The sequence below is a fragment of the Amphiura filiformis genome, chromosome 20 (assembly GCF_039555335.1).
Source record: "Amphiura filiformis chromosome 20, Afil_fr2py, whole genome shotgun sequence".
In the NCBI taxonomy this organism is placed as follows: Eukaryota; Metazoa; Echinodermata; class Ophiuroidea; order Amphilepidida; family Amphiuridae; genus Amphiura; species Amphiura filiformis.
In genome coordinates this window covers 54,984,613-55,003,414 of record NC_092647.1, presented here as the reverse complement: position 1 = coordinate 55,003,414, position 18,802 = coordinate 54,984,613, and the positions used below count along the sequence as shown (strand labels likewise).

Sequence of the window (18,802 nt, the reverse complement as noted above, 5' to 3'; positions counted from 1 at the left end):
TGGTTTCTAGATGAGATAGACGTGTGGATTTTTCTTTACCAACGCTAAGTATCATTACGAACCAAAGGACGAGATATACAGTTTGTTTGTTACACTGAGGTAAAAACCAACCAGTATAGTCGCTAGGGAGATAGTTTTGACGACATTTTTCGGCTAGAAAAGTGACAAAAGCGATCCAAAAACTTAGCTTGTATGTGTGTTTCCGTTCATATCACGGGACACACGTTTTCAAATAGGCCGCCCTTAGGGCGCCATTTTATTTTTGTTCTCACGTAAAACAACTATAACAGACTAGTAAGTTACAATAGATGTTTGTACAGTACTGTGTATACATGTATGGTGAGTGATTATCGCTATGTTTATGGTGTGCTCTAGCGTCATATCTTTCATGACGCGTCTGATGACGAGTTACTGCTAAGAGTTCGATTGGGTTTCGAAGGACCAGCCTGACAAATCTTCCCCAAAAGGTTTTCAGTTTTTCATCCCTTTGTATATATATTTTTATATCATACCACTACATCAGCGTCAGCCACTGTGCGTGTGGGTCTGTTTATTGGGCTTGAGCTTGTGTTCGGGGGGCTAGTGCTGTATACGCTCCCCGATTACTACACTGTCTAGGCCTTGTCAATCATGCCCTTCCCTTGTGCCAGAGTGGGACCCGCATCCACTCTGCTACTCCCACAGGGATTGCTCTAAATCAAATAAGTGTGCTTCCTTTGCATAGGCTTATCGGACATCCACTTGAGGATTTAGAAAGTAAGCGCTCGTTTAGGTCTTGACACAGACAGAAGGCGAAGACTAAGAAACAGAAGCCTACAGGTAAGATTGATATGGTAGGTACTAGCGAGGCGGCAAGGGCCACGCTAAGAGTAACCTCTGGGGCTCCGGTCCGGGCAAGCAGGCGGACCCTCCGGGGACTGCTAGCGAGCCCGAAGGCCTAACAGCCAGCGAAAGCACTGACTTTACGTCTAAGCTAGTAGCAGGCAGCAGGCGGTACTTGCCCCTAACAAAGTACCAGTCTACCAGTGAGATCTCTAGCGAGCTTCTTGCAGGTGGACACCCGTCTATTGCTGGCGAACAGCGGGTCTAGCACCATGAAGTAGCGGCGACGGACAGTATGCCAAGGGTACCCCGGGCTTGCCTGGGTTGAATCCTAACATACAGCGTGCAGCGGACTTGCCTCGGCCGGTCTGTAGCACGCAGCGTGCCAGTGGAACCCGGGCTTGCCTGGGTTGATCCACGACACGCAGCACGCCTTCGTTCCCGCAAGGGTCGAATGAAAACGCGTGCATGGGTTTAGCAGAGACGATACGGGGCTAACGCTTCAGGTGTAGTCTTAGCAGAACCAACTGGGGTTGTCTGCGGCAGCGTTCCATGGTGGGACCGCCGGGTGATTCCCTGGGCCTTGGAATGGCTGCCGGCTGTCCTCCGGGACTGGCTAGCGGCTATACCGGGGTTGGGCTCGCAGTCTCTCACGGGACAGCGACCCAAGTGCAAACAGTGGCAGCTACCGAGGCGAGCTACGGCTTGACTTCAGTGGTAGCCACTATGCACGCGCCCATAGCTGCCGTGAGTGGTCCGCCACACACAGCGACCTTAGGCGAGGCTCAAGAGGTTAGGGTAGGTAGTTTGAACAGCCTGGCTGATCAACAACCCACTTATGTCCTCGAGAGCCAGCAGAGCGTGGGTGATCCATTACAGTCAATGGGTCAATTACCCTCTTATGATCGATCACTATCTATTCAGCGGAGCATGGCTCCATTGATTGATACTGCCTATTCAGGTAGCGAGGTGACTGATCGAGGGTATACACGCTCAGCTACCCGTGATACTAGGCAAGCTCCTTTTAGCCAAGGGACAGCCAGTATGGCGGGGTACCCATACCTGCGGCTTGATCCTCTAGCGGGAACGCTGTGAGGCATGGGTACAGTGGTACGCGCCAGGAGCCCTACCGGGCACCTACGCTACAACCACGCAGGTACCGCAGTACTGCGTCCTGGTTACCACAGTCTCTGTGGCAACAGGGGAGGCGGTACTGGTACTACCGTTCCATGGGGTTTCCCTGGTGGCGGATCCTTTCAGGGTCAGCTACCAACAGGGTATGCCCGTGGTATCCGCCGCAGGGTGGTTTCTTCCACGGTCTTCCACCGTGGCAAGTGCCGCCTAGCGTTGGGCAAGCAGTACCACCAGTTGTTACCCAACCGAGGCGGCGAGTGGCTAACCCTGATACAGCTCAGGGTAGGCCGCACACTGCTATGGCTAGGCGACAGCAGCGAGGCGTCGCGGATCCCGAGGTGCTATAGCTAGCATCTCGGGGTCTAGCGGGAGTACTCCCTCTTCTGCTGGTGTTCAGTTGGCTAGCCACACGGTGGCGACACCTCCCTGTCCACCTTCAGATGCCCGTCGTCAGATCTCTTCCTCATCAGAGAGTGAGTCAGAGTCTGAAGGCGAGGAAAGGAGTCGGAAGATGAAACCAGTAGCGACTCACAGTCTGATGAGACTGTGCAGCTAGCTTCAGGTATCCTTCCCCGCTTCCCGTGAGGAACTCGCTAGCAATGGTCTGCCTGCGGACACCGCTGAGGTGATGAGCCGTGTGGCCCAAGGTTTGGGCCTGGCTTTCTCTCAGGAGGAGTCCGTTCAGGAGGACCAGGGCATCTTTCAGTAGGATGCCCAGCTAGCGCGCCCACACAAGGGTCGCCCGCACTTGCATTCCGGCGGACCTCAAGGGTAGGTTTAAGTAGGGCTGTCAGGCTCGCTGGAGCTTGACGCCCGCGTGCTTGCACGCTTCCACTGCGTGTTTCGCAGGAGGACTACTGAAACCTACCTCAGGGTCCCTGACATGGATCCAGGCGTTGCAAGCGCCTGCCGCTAGCGGCCAAAGGCGCCTGGTCGTTCTCCCCAGTGGGAGGAGGAGCTAAAGCTCATCGATAAGCGAAAGCACGCCGCTTATCAGAGTCTCTAGCGTCGCTACCACGCTTGCCGAGCACCTCGGTAGGAAGGTAGCGAGCGACCACGAACAACGTCGGAACTCTTCCGCGAGGTTAATCTGTTAGCGGTGCTAACAGCTAACCTCAACGAGAGTTCTATGGGCCTAGCCCATAGGATGTCATCTCGCCGCCGGGAGAATGCCTGTCTGTCCCTCCAGTCAACTTACGGCTCCGACTTTGCTGATGCAATGAAGAAGTCAGACTCGGTGGGACAGGGGCTACTCTTTGGACAGGCCTTTTTGCGCACGGTTGAGGACCGGGCAAAGAAGGCCACCAATGAGAGCACTCTGAAGAAGTCGGAGGCTGCCCTGACCAAGGGAAGGGCAGTAAGGCGAAGAAGAAGCACAAGAAGAAGAAGTCTTCTAAGCGTTCTTCAGCGCCAGCTCCGGCTTCAGCAGGACGCGCACCACAGACTACACCCGAGCCAGAGGCTACTCCAGCACCTCCCAAAAAACTGGGAAGCGCAAGAGTAGTGCTGGACCGTATGGCAAGCCCCCTAAGAAGAGCCGTTCTTCTAAGGGTGGCAAACCAGATCGGTCCTGAGGGCACGGCGGTCGACAGTCCATGCCGGCAGGCCTTGGACTTCCACAGGGGATTCCCCTGTGGGCGGCCGCTGTGCATTACGCCCAGAGATGGCATGCCATCTCACCGGGCGCCCGGGTATTGTCCGCGGTCAGTGGGGGTTACAGGCTGGAATTTACCAGCCACCCCTCGTGCGCCTGCACGATTCAGAGGTCCACGGTAGTGCCGCCAGACGGCCCCCAGCGTCGGGCACTACTGTCAGAGGTCACTCAGCTTCTCACGAAGCAAGCGATTGTCCCGGTCTACCCCCTTTCACCAAGGGGTTTTGGAGCACGTTTTTCTGGCTCCAAAGAAGACCGGCGACTGAGGCCCATTCTGAACCTCAAGCCGTTGAACGAGGTCATCAGGCCCAAGAGGTTCAGAATGGAGACTCTCGCTTCGGTGCTAGCCTGCCCCATCAAGGGTATGTGGGCGGCATCGCTAGATCTCTCGGACGCATATCTGCATGTTCCGATCGCACCTCAAGATCAGAGGTTTCTACGCTTCAAGGTACAGGGTCAAACTTACCAGTTTCGATGCCTGCCATTCGGCTTGTCCACCTCCCCCCGAGTGTTTACACTCCTGGTCAGGGCGGTGGCAGCGTACCTGAAGCGCAGGGGAGTCAACATGTGTTGCTACCTGGACGATTGGTTCATTTACGGACGCACCCGCTGGAGACACAGTGTCTCGTGGAGTTAGTAGTCCGTGCGGTGCGGGACCTGGGATTTCTGATCAACGTCAAGAAATCCAATTTGGTCCCGACGCGAGACACCACTATTCTTAGGGGCCCAGATCAACCTCAAGGAGGGGATCGCGGTGCCCTCACCGAGAGGGTGAGCGAACATGGCGAGGTGTGCCCGACTCTTGGCGAGTCAGAGGGGCACCCGCTGTGGCATGGATGAAGGTTTTGGGCCTTATGGCCAGTATGGTAGACCTCGCACTGCGTACTGCCGCTTTCACATGAGGCCTATACAACTACACCTTCTAGCCTTTTACAGGCCCAGTCGTCACCCAATATCCCTCGCGGTTCCGATGTCGGAGATCGCGCGAGAGGAACTCTGGTGGTGGACCCATCAGCCCAATTTGACTCAAGGTGTCAGGTTTCCTGCACCAGCGGTGCGGCCACGTAGTGACGACCGACAGCGTCAAAGCTGGGCTGGGGGGCCACATCCACGGGACTCAGTCTCGGGCCTATGGTCGGCCACGGAGGCGGAGTTCCATATCAACCTTCTCGAACTGTGGGCAGTGGAGAGAACGCTCCAGCATTTCGAGAAGGTGATCGTGGGATCTCATATCGTTGTCCAAACAGACAACACAACCGTGGTGGCCTACCTCAACAGACAAGGGGGCACCAGGTCACCACGGTTATGCCTGCACGCTTTTCGCCTGATAGGGTGGTGCAAGGCCAGGCAGATTACGTTGAGAGCGATGCACATACCGGGAGTCACCAACCTCCTCGCGGCCGATCTGTCACGAGGAAAGGTGTCGGGACCTACAGAATGGTCCCTTGCTCCGCAGGTCGCCCAGAGCGATCTTCGAGGTGATGTACCACCCCTCGATAGATTTGTTCGCATCTCATCGAAATCATCAGCTGCGGTGTATTGCTCAAGGGTCGCAGACCCACAGGCGTCGCCGTGGGCGCTCTGTCCGTGAGACTGGGGAGGAATGACTGCTTACGCTTTCCCCGATCTCACTGCTCGCAAGGGTGGTGACCAAGATCGGGAGGAGGATTGCAACGTCATTCTGATAGCACCGTTCTGGCGAAACACCTGTGGTTTCGACCGATGGTGGATCTACTAGCGGCTCAGCCGCGAGTACCCCCCAGTTACCAAATCTACTCCGGATGCCGGAGGAGAGGTACCAAGTCTACCACTAGAGCACCTGCAGTTAGCTGCATGGCCCTTATCAGGAACGTGCGGCGGAGGGAGGCTTTTCATCAGAAGCTGCTTCTCTCATCGCCGGGGGTAGAGCGAGTCTACCCTCCGTGCGTATAGTCAGCGTTTGGCTCCCTACTACGCATGGTGCGATGAGAGAAATACATCTCCCGCTAGAGCCCCTGTGCCTCTAGTGGCAGATTTTCTGACAGAAAAGTTCAGGTCAGGACTTCAGCAGGCAGCGATAGCCAACTATAAGTCAGCCATTCTCTCGATTCATCGGGATTTGAAGCGGTCGACTATCAATTCAGATGGGTCCCTAAGTCTTCTTCTCGACGGTATGTTCAACGGCGCCGCCCGAAAGGAAGGTGGTCCTCCATGGGACCTCAACACAGTCTTGGAGTATATTAAGGGTCCCCTTTTGAGCCCCTGTCAAAAGCGACCCCTTAAATACGTCACTCTTAAAGCGGCCTTTCTTCTGGCGTTGGCCGGGACGGCGCTGCTCAGAGTTGCACGCAGTCTCGAAGTCAGCCTCCGTATTTACTAACAGCGGAGCGACGCTGTTTCTTCGCCGGATTTCCTTGCAAAAATGGCGAAGTACATTCCGACACTCGCCCTCTTCCTCCCCAATATTGGGCAGGGTTCGTCAATAGCGAAGACAGGTTGTGGTGCCCGGTGAGGCGCTACAGCACTACCTTGGCGAACACAAACCTTAAGAGGGGCTCATGACCGCTTATTTATCACTCACGCAGAACCGCACGGTCCAGCCGCTAAACAGACTCTGCACGGTGGCTGGTCCAGGTGTTGGTGGACTCGGGGCGGCAAAGGCGCTCGCCCCAAGGCCCACTCAACCAGATCTATCTCATCTTCGTGGGCCTACCATAGGGGGGTCCCCATAGAAGAGATTTGTCAGGCTGTGTCTTGGAAGAACCGTCGTCCTTTTCCACGGTTTACTACAAAAGCGTAAACCAACGACCAGGCGATAAGTGCTCCAGGGCTATTCTGCGGAGATAATATGGTGGTTGGGTATCAGGTGTTTTGCGGACAATCAGAATTCCAACATGGTAAGAACCAGTGTTTCTATTCTTAACCACTGAACTTTCAGTTCAGGGGTTTTTAATCTGTTCACGTAGTCTTTCTGTTTCCGGCCGTGAGGGGGGGAAATAGTTTGACCTCGCGATTACCATGCTACCCACTCTCCCGATCCTTATCAGATGCTGGCCAATCTTGTACCTCAATCCGTCGGTTACTTGCTAGATCGATCTTTCAGATGTTGATGCAAGAAGTATCTTAATCAACATCGGAAGCGGTAAGATCGACCGGTGTACTGAGTCTAGTCCCAAACAAAAATGTTTGGTAGACTCATAACAGTCGCGATCTTACCTTCCGATGTTGATTATCCGGACCCGCCGCCCCCTACAAGTTTGGCGAGTAGGGGCTGCCCAAGTCGGATAAGGGTGATTATCGTGTGAGCGTCACCGTATGGGTGAGTCCACTCGGGGATCGGGGGTTTTGTTATTTATTCATTTATGTGGGACAAAATGACTATTGGTTTTTTCCGCATCTCGGGATCGATGCAAGAAGTATCTTAATCAACATCGGAAAGGTAAGATCGCACCGGTTATGAGTCTACCAAACATTTTTGTTTGGGACTATTACTGCCCCTCGTACTAGGAATTACATTTAAGGTGGTACTACTCCAGCCCCTGATAAATTTTGTGGCTAGTTTTGCATTTTTTTTCAAAAATAACTACACACTGGTAACAAAAGTTATGTTCGTATATATTATAGGGGCAAGGAATCCAATTACTTCATTCACTGAAATTTCAGTGATTCAAGACAAGTGATTCATTATGTGAAGAAATGAGGTACATTCTAGCGGTACCTCTTTTGTTATCATAAATAATGTACCGCTTGTCTTGAGTCACTGAAATTCCAGTGTAGTAACTGGATTCCTTGCCCCTACAGCTACACATAACTTTTGTTACCAGTGTGTTATTATTTTTTGAGAAAAATGTAAAAATAATCACAAATTTATCAAGGTGTGTAGTACCACCTTTAGACAAATCATGGTGATTATTTAGGGAAAAGACAAAATACATGTAGAATTCACTTGAGACTAAGGAAATGTCAGGAAAGTGGTGACTGCTATTATGAACCAAAATGTAATTGTACAAAATTTCAAATCTATACTGGCCCATTAGTTTAAGTGGCCGAAAATAACAATTGCAGTGGTCTATTCTGTAAATACAGAAACATGTAGCTAGTGTGAAATTATACTCTACAAGTATACAGGGGGAAAGGTTATATTAGAAATACATTTTTGACGGCATTGATATTTTCACAGACTAGTAACTAGTGCTACATGTATTACGTAATTAATGGACTTAAGCGAAAAAGCTGGCAAGAGATTTTAGATCATATGTGACGTGTCATGTCAAAAGGAGACACTTTTGGGAAGGTTATCAATTTTAAGGTTTTTACATATCTTAAATAAAGAGCTATTTTGCTCCACAATGCCGTTTTCCCAATGAAATCGGACATTCCTAAGCGAAGATATTGAGGTCGTAATTTATGGTATTATAAAATTGGAAATTGAGATATATCGGCCTTTGAAAATATTATTGACAATGTTGAGAGTAGGAATTACCTTGAAAAATGTCTCAAAAAATTAAAGATGCCAGTTACATTCCGGTCTGAAACTATCAGACGATATTTTAAACATTTTAATGTTTAAAATTTGTGATGTTATTAAAATAACATCACAAATTCGCAACAAACCCAAATTGTGAAAAATCACCCCAGGCAGATTTTTGGCTATAATTTCTCCATTTACGATCCTGCCCAAAAGTGTCTCCTTTTGACATGACACTATATTCATTTACAATTTTTCCAATAGTAAAAAATGGGAATCAGAGAATTATTTTGCTAGCAATTTATGGTTCAGCTAATTGATATTAATTAATTAATCTATATTAGAGACTCAAATATTTTGTGGTTTCAAGCATTGTGTCGTTTACTCATACAAATCAAGAGGTGTGCACTGGGGGGATATTTTTATCATTTTTTCCTTGCCGACATGTGGGAACCGAGTTTCTATTCCTAATCTAACACTTCTGTGGGTCCTGGAATCGGTCATTGTGGCATTAAACTTTACCAATGCCTGTGCCTACATATTTCTTGTCCCTCTTTGTATATACCGTTGTGTGTGTAGTGTAACTTGTTTCCCCACATAAAGTTTGTGTACCTTGCTCTCCTTTAAGTTTCAGTTGTCATTTCTTGTTATTGCTTAATGCTCCCAAGAGTTCCAAACAAGTTTGGACTTCGTGGAAAATTTAAATCTTTACATCTTTTGTGTGTGAACCTGCTTTAAGACTTCAGGACAAGTGTTAACAAGGACAATGAAAGTGAGACTTTTAAAGCCGTTCATTTGTAAATTTTGTAAAAGTGCCTTTTATTCTCTGGACCGAATGAGAAGTCATGTTTACAAACATAGGATCAAGTACATGTATGGCCAGGTGGAAAGAAACCAAAATCTAATATATAAAAGGAAGGATGTGCTCAAAATCAGTGGGCGTATCATCAGAAATGACAAACTGCATCAGTGTGATTATTGTCAGAAATGCTTTCCTCAAAGTCGTGATTTCAAATTTCACATTACAACTCACATCAAAGAGAAACCATATCAGTGTGATTATTGCCAGAAATGTTTTACACGAAATCGTGATTTAAAAACTCACATTAGAATTCAAAGAGAAACCGTATTAGTGTGATTTTTGTGGAAGATGCTTTACTCAAAGTGGTAGTTTGAAATTCCATATCAGAACTCACACCAAAGAGAAACCATATCAGTGTGATTCTTGCAGAAATTTGAATATCAAATATATATAAAATGTATATAAAAAGTCTATTAACTAAGCATTTGATAGGGTTTTGATGTATCAAAACCCTATCAAATCATATTTTGATATAGATTTGATAGTATCAAATCTCTATCAAATATGTTTTTTCCTATCAAATTCCTATCAAATATGACTTAATCAAAAAATAATCTATCAAAATCTTATCAAATATGACTCAATCAAAAATAATTCTATCAAATGTCTATCAAATATGACTTGGCTGATTTTAGACTTTTTAGACACTATCAAATTCCTATCAAATATGACTTAAGCAAAAATTATTCTATCAAATGTCTATCAAATAATTATGACTTGGCTGATATGACTTCAGCAAAAATAATTCTATCAAATGTCTATCAATTATGACTTAGCTGATTTTAGACTTTAGACACTATCAAATTCCTATCAAATATGAAGTAGTGCATTATGGGAGGTCAGAGCCTGGAGGTCACCAACTGCCAAGAAGACATGCCTCAGAAGCTCACCAATTACTTTGCCTAATTTTCTATTCTAATTGTGTAACAAGGGTACAATTGTGATATTAAAAGCATTGAATGGGATCCATGGGGAAAATTTTCAAGTTGATAATTATGCATTTTTTATGTCAGATTCAGTTTCTACACAAAATTTCACCCTAGAAAATGTTCCTTTAAGTAGGATATCTTTCACTTTAAGTTTCCACCATTCTGTCCGCCAAACGCAAGTCATAGCTTGAACGCTGTCGTATATTGATTGCTAACATTCCTAGACAGCATCTGGAAGAAAGATCAGCATTTTGTAAGTTTATTGATGTGTAAAATTATGTTTAGTTTTTTGCCATAAATTTGAGCCAAGCCCTGGAGCCAAGAGGTTGCTGAATTCAGCAGCCATGCATGCAATTGCATGCATGATTGCCTATGCATATAAATGCGTAATTGCAGATATACATATCATTTTAGCATCCGTTGGGCCATTTATAGTGACTCAGATGACCCAGTTATGTTATGATATTGCGGGGGGTGTTGCTGGGTATGTTTGTACTTTGAAATAGGGAGAGTTCAAATATGGTGAGTTGTCACCTTAATTCATTGAAATGGAGGTGTCACATGTACATGTAAATCATGGTAAAGTTGGGATGTGTGTGTGTGTGTTTTTTAGTTTCAATGTGTTGGGGATGTTAATTTGAAGTGGGGATGATCATTTGGAGAGTTCAAATATGTTGAGTTGTAATTTGGAGAGTTCAAGTATAGTGATTTGTCACCTTCAGCACTAGGAGTTTCATGGTTTTGTTTACTACTATGGATGTGGTGTGCTTCATGTATGTTGATGTATTAATTGGGGATCAATATTTGTACTTTGATGTGGGGAGGATCATTTGGAGAGTACCGGTACACATTTGGTGAGTTGTAATTTGGAGAGTTCAAGTATGGTGAGTTGTTACCTTCCGGAGTTTCATGGTTTTGTTTAACTTTGGGATGTGTGCTTCATGTATGTTGATGTTTATGGGGGATCAATATTTGTACTTTGAAGTGGGGAGGATCATTTGGAGAGTACACATTTGGTGAGTTGTAATTTGGAGAGTTCAAGTATGGTGAGTTGTTACCTTCAGGAGTTTCATGGTCAGGCCTCCAGAAAATTTTCTGCTGTCTGGGAACTTAATGACAAGTGCTGAAAATTTTCTGTGAAATAACTGAAATAGGCCTATGACCTTATAAGATCGGAAGATCGCCGTGTAGGGGAAGATCCTAACGGCCGGGGTCCAGGAAGCTCTCAGGGTTTAGATGCTCTCTCGTGCAATCTGAGCCTTATTTTGGAACAGTTTTCTATAAAAATTTACATCCTTTTTCACAAAAAAACACAACTTAAAATTTCAAAGTATTACTGTCAAAACTCAAAACAATTTTTTATTTATTTTTTAACATTTTTTTAGAAGTATTTTGCAACTTTGAAGAACCACTGGACCTATTCTGAAGGGTTAGGATTATTCACAGATAATTTGAAAAAAAAATGGGAAAAAATTACGAAAAAATTACAGTTTGTTATCCTTAATATGCAAACCATTAACTTGTGTTTTCCTCTTCATCTGTCACATATTATAAATGCATGGAAAACCAATGCATCTATAATATGTGATAGATGAAGAAATAAACATTAGTTAATGGTTTGCATATACAGGATAACAAACTGTAATTTTTTCGTAATTTTTTCTGATTTTTTTCTTTTTTAAATTAACTGTGAATGATCCTGAAGTTTCATAATAGGTCCAGTGGTTCTCAAGGTTTCGAAAACTTTGGAAAAAAAATTTAAAATAAATTTTTTTTTTTTTTTTTTTTGCAATTTTTTTGGCAATTTTTTTTTTTCTGTGACCTTTCTGGGAACGCCGTTCCCGCGGTTTTTGGAGGCCTGTTCATGGTTTTGTTTAACTTTGGGATGTGTGCTTCATGTATGTTGATGTTTATTGGGGATCAATATTTGTACTTTGAAGTGGGGAGGGTCATTTAGAGAGTTCAAATATGTTGAGTTGTAATTTGGAGAGTTCATAGTATGGTGATTCGTCACCTTCAGCACTAGGAGTTTCATGGTTTTGTTTACTACTTGGGATGTGGTGTGCTTCATGTATGTTGATGTATTAATTGGGGATCAATATATTTGTACTTTGATGTGGGGGAGATCATTTGGAGAGTACAAATATGGTGAGTTGTAGTTTGAGAACTAGCATGACTACAATTTATACATTAGAGGCTAGCATGAAACTATAGCATGATTGTGCACTAAACTGTAAGTATATACAGTCGACATTTTGATTTAATTTTTAAAATAAAATTGATAAGCTTATAGCTACTATATCTGAATCCCGATCTGAATATCGTAGTTCATACTAAAAAAAATTGCATGATACGGTACACATTAATTTGGTACATATAGGCCTACATGATGTACCGTACTCACAAGATGCACATTGCACAGTTCATGATCATGAGTTTGCAATTGCATGCCTGAGAGTGTACACAGTGTTACTTGAGAACTAGCATGACTGTAATTTATACATTAGAGGCTAGCATGAAACTATCGCATGATCGGGTTTTTTTCGGTGTACTACTCGATCAGAACTCTAGCTTCGAAGAGAAACCCTATCAGTGTGACTATTGTCAGAGAAGGTGTACAACTAAAAGACTGTTACAAAAACACTTAGAAAATCATGCAGAAAGAAAACGGCATCAGTGTCAGCATTGTCAAAGATACTTTTTTGAAAGAGATGATTTGCACAAACACATTACCAGAACTCGTACCAAAGTAAAACAGGAATATCAGTGTAAAAATTGCCAAAGGAGGTTTACTCAAAGTTGGCATTTTAACAGGCACATTAAAACTCATGAACAACTCTTGAATACAGAGAAACATTTTCAGTGTGAAAATTGTCAAAAAAGGTTTCGAACAATGGTTTGTCTAATATGTGACCCCTCGGCACAACTGAGCCCGGATGTCGCCAGTGCCACTATTGAGATATGCTCCGTCGAACTTAACAATAAACAATAGGAAACAAAGGATTTATTGACTGTTTTTGTCTCGCCTGATAAGGCAGGAGACTATATAATCACTTTTCCGTATGTATGTGTGTATGTGCGTATGTGTGTATGTGTGTAGGTGTGTGTGTATGTGACAAATTTGGTTAAAGTTTTGGTTAAAGTTTGCTTTCCGCCTATTTTCTCGGAGACTATGAGTCGCACGTTCCTCAAACTTGGTGGGTGGGTACATCTTGACCCGAGACAGAACCGGTTCGTATTGGTTAGTGGGTCAAGGTCACTGAGGTCATCTAGGGGTCATCTGAGGTCAAATTAGTAAAAACTGTCGTATGGGCATGAAACTTGGTGGGTCCAGTCAACATTTAAAGCCAAATTTTTGGAAGGTCATTTCAAGGTCACCAGAGGTCATCTGAGGTCAAATTAGTAAAAACTGTCGTATGGGCATGAAACTTGGTGGGTCCTGTCAACATTTAAAGCCAAATTTTTGGAAGGTCATTTCAAGGTCACCAGAGGTCATCTGAGGTCAAATTAGTACAAACTGTCGTATGGGCATGAAACTTGGTGGGTACAGTCAACATTTAAAGCCAAATTTTTGGAAGGTCATTTCGAGGTCACCAGGGGTCATCTGAGGTCAAATTAGTAGAAAGTGTTGGATGGGCATGAAACTTGGTGGGTACAGTCAACATTTGAAGCCAAATTTTTGGAAGGTCATTTGAGGTCACCAGGGGTCATCTGAGGTCAAATTAGTAAAACTGTCGGCTGGGCATGAAACTTGGTGGGTCCAGTCAACATTTAAAGCCAAATTTTTGGAAGGTCATTTCGAGGTCACCAGGGGTCATTTGAGGTCGAATTAGTAAAAACAGTCGTATGGGCATGAAACTTGGTGGGTACAGTCAACATTTTAAGCCAAATTTTTGGAAGGTCATTTCGAGGTCACCAGGGTCCATCTGAGGTCAAATTAGTAACAACTGTGGGATGGGCATGAAACTTGGTGGTACCGTCAACATTTAAAGCCAAATTTTGGAAGGTCATTTCGAGGTCATCTGAGGTCAAATTAGTAAAACTGTCGGATGGGCATGACACTTGGTGGGTGCTGTCAACATTTGAAGCCAAATTTTTGGAAGTTCATTTCAGGGTCACCAGGGGTCATCTGAGGTCAAATTAGTAAAAACTGTCGTATGCGCATGAAACTTGGTGGGTACAGTCAACATTTGAAGCCAAATTTTTGGAAGGTCATTTCAGGGTCACCAGGGGTCATCTACGGTCAACTTAGTAAAAACTGTCGGATAGGCATGAAACTTGGTGGGTCCAGTCAACATTTAGAGCCAAATTCATCAGCCAGATAATCGTGCCCAGCCGATAACCGCCAAATTCATTTACCGCTATCAAAAGTAATTGAAAAAGCAGGCGGTCGCAAAAGCAGGCGAGACTCGTGGTTCGAGAACCGCCTTGTATTGATTTTTCACTACTTAAATGTCAAGTACTACAGACATGATATACATCATTTTAAAGCTAATTTCAAGCAGAATATTTTGGTTGAATATCTCAAAAATGATGATTGGCGACTTCAGGGCTCAGTTGTGCCGAGGGGTCACATATTGTACCTCAAAATCCATTCTAATAATGCAAAGTCACATCAAACCTCACACCAAAGATAAACCACAATCAGTTAATTACTTTAGCACTTGGCGAAAGTTGCAAAAACCTGGAGCAGTGGAAAGTTTTTTGTTTTAAATGATGAATGAAAGTGTTCGGTCCTGAAATTCTAAAATTATTTATGCATGAATAATTAGAATATTGACATTACATGTTTAATTTAAACTTATATTACATGTATAACACAGGGCATGTATAAATCGCTATTGCAGAAAAACAAAATGATGTAATAGCATCTCAACTTTTTGTAGATTGTACATGAAAACATGAATTTATGTTGATCATTGTTCTGTAGTAACATACCAGTACAAATTCGGTGTAAAATAATCATACTACATGTATAAATATCATTCATATTAATCAAATATAATAATAATAAAAGTATTTAAGGAGTGAAAATGATGGTATCATTGGTATGGTACATACATTTTATAATATATATCCATCGTATCTTTTTACAACATTGTGATCTAGCATGATTTTCACATGTATCACAAAAAATACAGTTGAGGCTAGTCAGTGGCGTAGCCAGGACATTTTCAGTGGAGGGAAATGAGCAAGGCTTAGGGGACATATTATCACAATATTAAATATTATAGGCCTATAGATGCGTTAACCACTTGCACCACATTGCGCCATGTTATCAGCTGAAAACCGTTTGCAATTTTTTTTGGTCAAAACATGGTGCAAGTACGTAAGCTTATGACAGGGTTCGAGGTTTGAGTACGGTTTTACTGCCAAAATGGGGGTTAAATGAAGTTCATGTTATCATAACATTATACATGTTTTCTGGACTAGAATTTTGTGCTGAGTCCATTTCTGAAGTTTTTAATACACAGGGTATCACCATTTTAAAGATATGTAACAAATTCTAAGCGCATGTTGTTTTTACGAAGAATGATATGAAAATGTTAACCAATCCTGGGAGTCTACTTGGAACACAACTGTATTTTTAAAAAGTTACAGAGCATTATTACTTCAGTTAAAGTTGTTTTGAATCTATAAATATGTTAAACAAACTATTAAGACTGCTTTTAAACACTGTTCTCATGTATGAAAATGAAATGATGTTGATACTGAGGCCCCTGTATTCCTATATATTTAGTAAACATATAGCGGTCAGGTTTGGTGTCAAGACAATAAATCTATTGATGTCTAAACTCATAAAGAAATTATGTTCTTAAAGTGTTAATGTATAACTGATTACCTTTACACAATCTTAAAATGTTTATACTGAAACATAGCACTTTATTCACCCCTGACATCAGAAATGGCTTGTTGATAGCGCAACTGAATATTGTGTGATCTAGCGGCACGGGCTGCATCAACTTTATTTTCTGATAAGTGGTTGATGTGATGAGCTGGTACAGAACTAAAGTTCTCTTCACCATACCACTTGACTAATACTTGTTTCAGTTTTCTCAGGATAGAACTTCTCAGATGTTCAGGTACATCAGTTGGGGAAATAACTTTAGCTGGATACCAGAAGCAACCATGCTTTGCCCATACTACATCTCCCGGTGTGAAAGATTCTTCATCATCGGTGGTCATATTATCATCATATCATCCCTTTATAATTACATATTTGAGGGCACAACATGAAAGGCATTGACTGTTCTTCCTGGAATAACTTTTATGGGTGTGACCTTTGGGTTTAAGGGGTTGATACATCAGAAAAATGGCGTGAACCTCAAAATGGGGCAAAATCCGAGTTGTAAAAAAAATTATTTTGAAAAAAGTATACATGGCATCATTCCACAAATCTAATCGATTGTGGGGATTGGTAGAGTGCACAATCGATCAACTTTTCAGAGCTGTACCTCCGTAAGTTTTTCGAAATAATTTTTTTACAATTTGCCATATTTTTTTTTTTTCTTTATGGGTAGGGGTAACATTTTTGCAATTTTCTTCAATTTTTCTTTTTTGAAGGAAGTTAAAATTATTATCAGTGTGTGGCAAATTGAAATATCATTAAAATGAGGGGTTAATGAGGTCTCTAGCCCCTTTAGATCAAATTTTATGGCGAAACTAAGATACAAATCTCTCGAAAATTACCGTTTTTACACTTTCAAGTTCAACTTTGTCCGGGTATGGTATACAAAGTAAGCAATGAAATCAATTAAAAACAGTTTTATTTGAACAAATAAACCATCAGGTAATACAAAATAACAGAGAAAGACAACATTTATCTATATAGTAGAAAATATGAGGGATTAAAAATTAATGGTGAATTTTTTTCACCTAAAACTGGTCATTTTCAGTAAAAAATGGCCATAAATCCATGTTTAACCCAAAAACGACTTAAGATACAGTATTCTAAGTTAGAAAAATGGAAAATTCAGACATTTTTACCTTAGAAATACTATATATGCTCATTTTTAGAAGTATTCTTCACACCTAAATATTTTTTTCACACATTTGGCAGTGAAACCGTACTCAATCCTCGAACCCTGTCTTATGTACTTCAGATGATTTTCACTTTGTAATCTAAATCTAATCGCTTTTCAAAAGAATACTGTTAAAATAAAGCATATTTAGACACTATTTTGCATTGAAGTATTGTAAAAATTATGTACCAAATGGATTCAATTGGACCTTTGTATCAACTTTTGAGTCCCACATCACTCCCTTTGGTGGAGACATCAAGGGTCAACGCTGTGCGTCAAAAACCGTGACATCCGAGAACTGCCATCCATCTAGTTACTTTTTCAAATATCTTAAAAATACAAGAATCTAAGCTAATTGAACAGACAGTAGTCCCAATTTGTAGTGACATCACTCTGTATGTTATCATACAATGTATTCTTCATGCACATTCATTAGCACCGCCCCTCCCACATACCCGAAGAGGGGGGTTCAAAAATTTGATGAATCATTGTTTTATATTGCACATTATATATATCAATTTTAGGCCATGGTATTAGGCAAAACAAAAACTTTGAAGAATGTGTCTCTCATGTACAAAAGTATAGGAAACTGAACATTTAAAACCACTTTTTTAGGATGAAGGAAAACAGGTGTTTATGTCAAAAATGGTCTCTTTTGGGGTGCTAAATCTGCTAAAATGTTTGTCGTCCTGAAATTTTAACTAAAAGCACTACGACCGTCAAGGCCCAGGATGGGGTGCCAGTTGGTGGGGTGGGGTGGGGTGTCTGAGGCAGTGGATGCCATGCAAAAAAAATGGTTAATTATTGCTTAACCATTTAATACATTTAACCATTTAATACCAGTTTGCTTTCCTTTTGTAAATATTGAGCTCATTCCCATGATAAGAAATCAAACATAAAATACCAAATTACTGTGAAATCTTCAAACATTTTATTTCCAGATGTTCTGATCCAGTAATTGGCAACTTTGACAACAAGCCTCACCATAAGGAAGTATCTGACACACAGCCAAATACGGCCTACAAATCTATGTAGACATTGCTATATCTTGCCTTGATGTGAGGTTACTTTAGGACTTCAGCCTGCTTAAAGACCTGCTTTATGACTTCAAGGACAATGAAAGTGAGACTTTTAAAACCATTTATTTGTAAATTTTGTAAAACTGCCTTTTATTCTTGGGACAGAATGAGAAGTCATGTTTACAGACATCAGACTAAGTACATGCATGGCCAGGTGCAAAGAAACAAAAATCAAATACATAAAAGGAAGGATGTACCCAATGGACGTATCATCAGAAATAACAAACCATATCAGTGTGATTATTGTCAGAAATGCTTTACTCAAAGCTATAATTTAAAAGTTCACATTAGATCTCACACCAAAGAGAAACTATATCAGTGTGATTATTGTAAGAAATGTTTTACTCACAGCTGCCGTTTCAAAGTTCACATTAGATCTCACAACAAAGAGAAACCATATCAGTGTGATTATTGTCAGAAATGCTTTACTCACAGCAGCAGTTTAAAAGTTCACATTAGAACTCACACCAAAGAGAAACCGTATCAGTGTGATAATTGTCAGAAAAGCTTTTCTCGAAGCTTTAGTTTAAAAGTTCATCAGAGAACTCACATCAAAGAGAAACTATATCAGTGTGATTATTGCCAGAAATGCTTTTCTCAAAGTGGTAATTTAAAAGTTCACATTAGAACTCACACCAAAGAGAAACCATATCAGTGTGATTATTGTCAGAAATGCTTTACTCAAAGCTCTAGTTTAAAAGTTCATCAGAGAACTCATACCAAAGAGAAACCATATCAGTGTGATTATTGTCAGAAATGTTTTACTCACAGCAGCACTTTAAAATTTCATATTAGAGCTCACACCAAAGAAACTATATCAGTGTGAGTATTGTCAGAAATGATTTTATCAAAG

General features: G+C 42.4%; 1 protein-coding gene across 4 annotated transcripts in view; it reads left to right on the top strand.

Annotated features, from left to right (window-relative positions):
- Window positions 1–18,802, top strand: part of LOC140142042 (ras-like protein rasD) — a 163,601-nt gene that overhangs the window by 67,197 nt on the left and 77,602 nt on the right. For 3 of the 4 annotated variants that reach the window (XM_072163961.1, XM_072163958.1, XM_072163959.1), the window contains exon 3: window positions 17,812–17,992. The exons of the other annotated variant lie outside the window; for it this stretch is intronic. The gene's annotated coding sequence lies outside the window, so the exon portion shown is untranslated. The remainder of the gene's footprint in view (window positions 1–17,811; window positions 17,993–18,802) is intronic. 4 annotated transcript variants of the gene reach the window in all.